The 6862-nt window shown below is 39.6% G+C and overlaps 1 protein-coding gene across 2 annotated transcripts in view; it reads right to left on the bottom strand.

Annotated features, from left to right (window-relative positions):
- The window catches only part of GPR155 (G protein-coupled receptor 155), a 36941-nt gene that overhangs the window by 27302 nt on the left and 2777 nt on the right, over positions 1–6862 (bottom strand). The window lies entirely within an intron of this gene.

Here is a 6862-nt window from a genome sequence, read left to right as displayed (position 1 = left end):
CCCGTTATCGGCCCGAGGCAGCGTCACCTGCAGCTCGGTGGGGCCGATAGCGGCGCCGGCTCCCGGCAGCAGCCCGCCCTGAACCTCCTACGCTCATTCCAGCTCTCCTAGCTGTCAGACCGCTTAGAAACAAAACCCCGCGTTTTCCACGTGCCATCGGTTCCACAAATTCGGCCAGTCCGTAATTTCCCCAGTAAAAACTGGTAATGAGCGAAGATTCTCTTGCAGAAAAAAGAGCTTTCTCAAGGCTTTCCCTCTGTAATGCCATTGAGGGCACAGCAGTTGCACCTACCCTTTTCCTAAGAACCAAGACAGATCCTGCTGCTGCAAAGAGGGCAAGTGTGAATTCAGTGTACCTTTGTTCTCCCGTCCTGATCAGACTCAAAGCAGCTTGCTTTACTTGTTAAGTGTGGCAGACACGTGGCAATAGGTGTCCCGGTGGGAGTACGGCAGTTTTCCTGACTGTGGGGGTATGTCGACCAGTCTGTGTGCTCAGTAGATTCCCATTCCAAACTTCCCAGCAAAAGACCTCAAAAAATACTCAACAAATTTCCAAGGAACTTCCAGGGGAAAAAAAACCCACAAAGAACCAACCACCCACCCACCCCCCAAAAAACAACCCCAAAAAAACCAACCAAAACCAAAACCCAAACTTTCCCTTTCAGTAACACCAAAAAAGGACCAAAACAGCAAAACAGAGAATTATCTTAACCAAAAGAGATGTATGTGATAGACAATTGACAATTTTTGAAGCATTTTTTCCATAGTCAGTTCTCTTCAAGAGATCTACTCTTGAAATGCTTACCAGAAACAAAGCCAATACTATATGTTAAGAGCAGCAATATAATAGAAATAACACTTAAGGGAATGAATTGGAAGTCCAGTTAAGAAGATCACGTAAAACATGCAGAGAGGGACAGAAACTTGTGGGGATAAACATGGCTGTTTGAAATTTTTCGAAGGTACTACATTATTGAGATCATATGTCAGCTTTAAATTTAATTTAAATACACTAATGCTTAATTTCTATGTTTCTTCACTACAAGTGTATACACTTAATAGAACCTCAGCAGCAGTGTCAGTGCTTGATTCCTCACTGCCTCTCATTCCCGTCTACACCCTGTCCCAGCTCTGGGCCAACACAGCCCAGAGTTGGCAAAAGCAAAAGATCAGCAAGGGATTGTTCCAAAGCTGTGCCAAGGTTTATTATGTATGTTTACTGCTGGTGCAGCCTGTTGGGTAACACTCACCCACTGCAACATTAGGGTGACACTTCGTTTTGATGCAAACACTAATACAGGAGATTCTGAATTTTATTAGTTTTTTCACTGTTGCAGTTTCCCTGTTTGGCACCTGACAAAGAGCATTTTCAGACTGATTTGGATTTGGCTCTGGAAATACCGTATAATAAGGCCTTTCAGATTTTTTGACTTTCTGTTGTTCATTCTTTCCCACAGAAATGACACCTTAGAGGGACATGCTCTGGGGGGTATACCAGACCATACTAAGAACTCTTGGTCAAAATGTATGCCTTCCCTTCTCTTGAATGCATTTTTTTCTCTTTGAAAATATCACTAGTGATTTAGCATTAATGGAGTATTTAAAATACAAGAATCCTTCAGCTGTTTTAAAAGAGCATACATTTGGCTGGATATGCTGCTCATTGATACCCACCAACCACCAGCCTGATTTCCCAGGGAATCAGCAGTAACAGGACAGGGCTGTATTTCCATCTCAGCTCTAGCATACACAATGTGCTGGAATCAGGTAAGCACACTTGACCTGAAACTTATGTCTTCTTTTGGGGAACACAAACAAATTAAAAGTGTAATATTCAAAAAAATAAATAGTAAAGAACCGCAAAACCTTGAAAAAGTAAAATACTCAGAAGTATGAAAATGTAGTATCAAAGGCATGTGAAAAAAATACAGTAAAATTATTGTAGCTTCTTCCTAAATAAATGAAAAAAAAAAGAATATAAATAGGACTTAATACAACATATTTCCTCTTGCAGATTTTAATCTTTTTAAACATATTATAAGCAGCCTAGCAACTATCTCTAATTGACATGCAGCCTCTTCTGAAATGAGCAAAGAAGAACACTAGGGTCTGACCCCTTGCCTTTTTAAGAAACATGAAATCATTACTAACCATACCCTACCACCAACTCAAGCACTGGATTACAGGATCAGTTCTCCACTTGGCTGGGAAATGTTAGGAACACTGTTTTCTGGCTTTTTTCAGTCTGGATAATTAGCAATGATATTGTTGGAATCAAGAAATATTTCTAATGCAGTATTCAGTATACAGGATACTCCTGACCATATCCAAAGACCACACGAAGTCCTGCTTCCCAGAAGAGCAAAGGACAGGATTTTCTCACTGTTTGACACCTCCTCCCTGCTCTCTCAACACTTGAATCAAAGCTCCACAGGAGTTTTCTTTGAGCCACATGTTCTCTGGTCTTGAACTTCCACTTTGTTCCAGGGAGCATCTTTGTGTTTCAACATCCTGCCTTTATAATAAGGTTTAATTTCTTTTTCCTTCTAAGATCTCTGTAAACTAAGGTTGACAGCCATGGACATCAATTCTCATGGAGTTTCACCAAACCCAAGTATCAAAAAGCCACACATTAATTAAACCCCCAAACATAATAATGCTCACAGCTATAACAGTGCAAGTAATGCATGGGAAAATTAATTTTTTTGTATACAAACTCCTGGGAGGACAGGTTTATAGAGTCCATCAGCTCTTGATCACAGCTGCCCTCTGGCACTGGCAACTCAGCTTTGGCAGTTGAACTGTAGATCACAGAAAACACAGCTGATCCCATTGCAAAGCCAAGCTTTCCAGAAGCCACTAAACAAACACAAAACTGAAACTTGTCCCCCAAGTTTTAATTCAATCCTCTTGAGCATTCCCATAACACGACATAACATTGTGTAATCATGAACTACTCTCCCCCTTGATTTTTGTTCTGTTTTTCACTCTTTCCATCCACTTATGTGCCACCAAAGTAGTCAGCAGATTATATGGGAGACAATTTCTGCTCTTTCATCTGGGCAGCAGCTTAACCAATGAAAAGCAGCTAGAGCAACCATTACGTGAGTCGTCCTGTGGCTTTCATCATACACATTTACCTGCAACAATTACGTGCACAAAGGCTGGGCCCACACAGGAACTGCGAGAGCTTCACTCTCTCAGTGAGAGCAGGTTTCAGACAATGTCACTTTTAAGAACTGGCAGTGACCATATAAAAACATTTTACAAAGGCATACAACTGAGCCAATTTGGAAAGGTTTTCTGGGAAGTCACAAATGAATCTTTGTACTCCGTGTGAAGGCTACTTCACCTGTAAACATAGCCAGGTGTGAAGGCTACCTCACTGGCAAATGTAAGCACTTGTTGCAAAACCTGAAATGCTGAAATATTCTGAAGAAAAGCACTCAAGAATTTACTCTAAGCAACTACATTTCTTCAGTTTCTGAAAATACTAAAATTGGATTTTTATTTTCTAGAGAACTAGCATGGAAGCTGTTGTCAAATCGTTATGGTGTGGTGGTAACTGTTACAGTAGGAAGTGCCAACTGAGTTTCAAAGCAGCATGATTGATTAAAAGTGTGCAAAATTTCTAAATAAACTCTCAGTAGGTTATTAGAAAAACATACCTCTTCCAAGCATAGACAAAAAATAGAATGTCAGCAAATGCATCAGGATGAAATCTGTCTGGAAATTTACAGGTATAATGTCAGTGCAATTTCCAGACAGCTGCACACCTAGTGTTCAACAGCATGGAAAAATCCAAGTATCTTACCAACACAGCAACTGCAACCATGGGTAGAGACATTAGCACTTCTCAGGTAATCTCCTTATCAACCACAGGAAAAATACTTCCTCAATGCTTCTTGGTTATTGACTGTGAGTCAAACTTTATATGAACATTGGATTTATACCTAACGTGGCTTTGTAACTCCAGTACTGGAAACAATACCCTTTTCATACTGCTCACTGCTAACAAGTAGATGGATTATATAACGCAAAAGGCAAGGACCTTTGCTTGGCATCTGTTAAATTTTCTTAGCTGACTCCATCCGAAAATGCATGTCTAACTTTGGTTATCTAAAACTGTAGTTCAGGGTTCAGAAAGTTTGTTGGTTTGTGATGTCTGCTCTCTTACAGTTGTGCGTAGGACATGCCAGAAGAACATGAATGCGTATCTATACCTAGATGTGTCTGGCCACTTACACTGACTCACATGGTTACTAGCAAATAAACTACAGTGTACAATACACAGATGTTTGATGAGGCAGTTAAGCAACAAGGGAAACCTGAGAAAAGTTAATCTGTAAACAGGAAATAGGTCCCTGGATTGTGTCTCTGGAGGGTGATGTCAAATGAAAAGCATTTGTCCCATGAAAGAATTTCTAAAACTTCTGAGGCTGAAATACCATTAAAAAAATCCAACACCTGAGAGAAATTCTGTGTATCCTGAAAGCAATATAACACAGAGATCAGAAGAATGCCAGATTCTGTTACCCATAAGTTTGAAGCTTATTAACACAGAAATGATGAGGGATGCACTGTATGTTTACATTCACCTCAGTTACCTTGGAACACTTTTGTAAAAGATCTTCCTTCTTAAGAAAGCAGTTTATCAGCTCATCTATAATTTCGCAGTAGTCCACCTCATTATCTGCGTTGGTTACGGGAACTTAATTGGTATTTTTCATATAGCATCTTTTGTAAGACAGTGTGTACGTTCAAGCTGGTTTTGAAACCATGTTTATGTACTGCACTCATTCACTTCCACTTTGTTCTGTGACTGAGACAATTCCACAGAACTGAAGGTACAATTACAGTCTTCAAAATACTGTATCTGCCAAAAGAAAATACATTAAGCTAGTACAGACAAATTGCAGAAAGTCAAACTATGACTTTAGCAATAATTATGTATGTTCAGGTGTGTTGAAATAGACTGCTCTAGAAATTAAGCCCAGTGAACATTGCGCATGGTGAAATTCACCTCTCTAAAGCAAAAAAGAAAATTCAAATTAAATTACATGGAATTAAATAAAGTTCAGAATAACCCCATGTGACAAAACAATGTTGAAGAGACATCTTAAACATATAAATTCCATCCTTAGTGCTAGGGCATCAACCTTGTACTTGGCTCAGCAAGAAAGTAAGTGTACTAAACTCAAATGCAATTATCCAAAAATTAGTTACATAGTTAACCAGGTTTTTTTTGGGAAAAATATGCAAAAGTCAAACATAAAAAAAATCAGTATTTTAACTTACAGAAATGCTTTATCTGGAAAATCATTATCCAGTTTTGTTCATTTGCCTCATATTATGGTTAGAGCCATATCTACTGTATGTAGACACTTAAAATATTTAGTACTTTTATAATATTTCTATTATAGTATTTTCACATACTAACAGACTAACAGTATGTGGTAAAATTATTAAGAACAGGGCATAAGAGTTACAGCTCTTCCTCAACCTAAGAAAATCTATTCACTCATTTTGGCATAGGCAGCTTATTATTTACGTGTTCTCAGCACTCTGAGTGTTCAGTCACTGGAAAACCACTCAAATTTGGTCTGAATCCTCAAAAAACCCCAAAACCCCAACCAAAAAAATCTAACAAAAACAAGAGAGCTATCAGTGCTACACACAAGTTAGTAGATGCTGCTTTGCTCAGGAAAATGATTTTAAAGTAAGCTGCAGTGCTTAAATAAGCTGCTTCGGGTGTGTAACCTGCTGCAGCTGTTGCTTGTTCAGCAAAGAATTGAATAGTAAAGAAACCCCACCAAATATACCACCACCCCCCTTTAAAAAACCCCAGCAAACAAACCCAAGCAACCAATTTTTATATCACAAATTAAAAGCTTTGGAAATATTTTCAGAATGTGACCAATATCTCCATGAAGTCTCTTCACATACTAAGTTTCCATTTGTGGTTACACCATATCCCACCATTTTGCCAGTCACTATTTGTTACAAAAATATGGTTTAAATGTTGTCCATTAAATGTATTGATTGCAATGTATTGTCTCTTGAGATAGAAATCCAATAGTTTTTTATTTATTTTGTATTCATTTCACCACTACTACCCCACTAAATCCTTCCTCCTACCATGTTAGAGGACTGTATTAACAAACCCTCTTCTTCCTGAATTCTCTAGCAGAAAGTTACTGTACCTTTTCATCATTAAGTTCAACAATTTGCCATTACATTTAAATCAATGGCCAACAACAATACAAAGAACTTTCTTTCTTAACTATTTGAGTAAGTACTGATTTTAAGACTGCAATATTGACAGAGTAGCTTTCTTACAGCTCTGTTACTTCCACTTGGCATTTTCAATTAAAAAAGGTATTTTGTTTTAATTCTTATCTCCTTCTCCACCTGCAGTTAAAATTTATTAGCTAAAGACTTGATTTATTTAGGTCTAATAGCGTGCTGCTTTCTGTTGAAATGGAATAGTCAGGTGTATTATTCTGTTGCATCATTTTAATGCCAACACTGGAATTTGCCTTGCCTAAGAACTGTGTAACCGCGTGAAGAGTCAGGCCGGATGCATCTGGAGTGAAATCTCTGTGGTCAAACAGCGCATAGTATTCCCAAAACGCTGAAATGCGCGTAGAACGGTTTGCGTTGGAAGGGACCTAAAAGATCACGTAGTTCACCCTCCCCGCCGCGGGCATGAACACCTTCGGGTGCAGCGGGCGGCTCAGCTGCGGGCAGCCAGGCACGGCGGTGGGCAGCGCTGCTGGCCCATGGCACGGCGGTGGGCAGCGCTGCTGGCCCGTGGCACGGCGGTGGGCAGCGCCAGTGGCCCGTGGCACGGCGGTGGGCA

Source organism: Parus major, chromosome 7 (genome assembly GCF_001522545.3).
Source record: "Parus major isolate Abel chromosome 7, Parus_major1.1, whole genome shotgun sequence".
Lineage (NCBI taxonomy): Eukaryota > Metazoa > Chordata > Aves > Passeriformes > Paridae > Parus > Parus major.
This window is presented reverse-complemented; position numbering and strand designations above follow the sequence as displayed.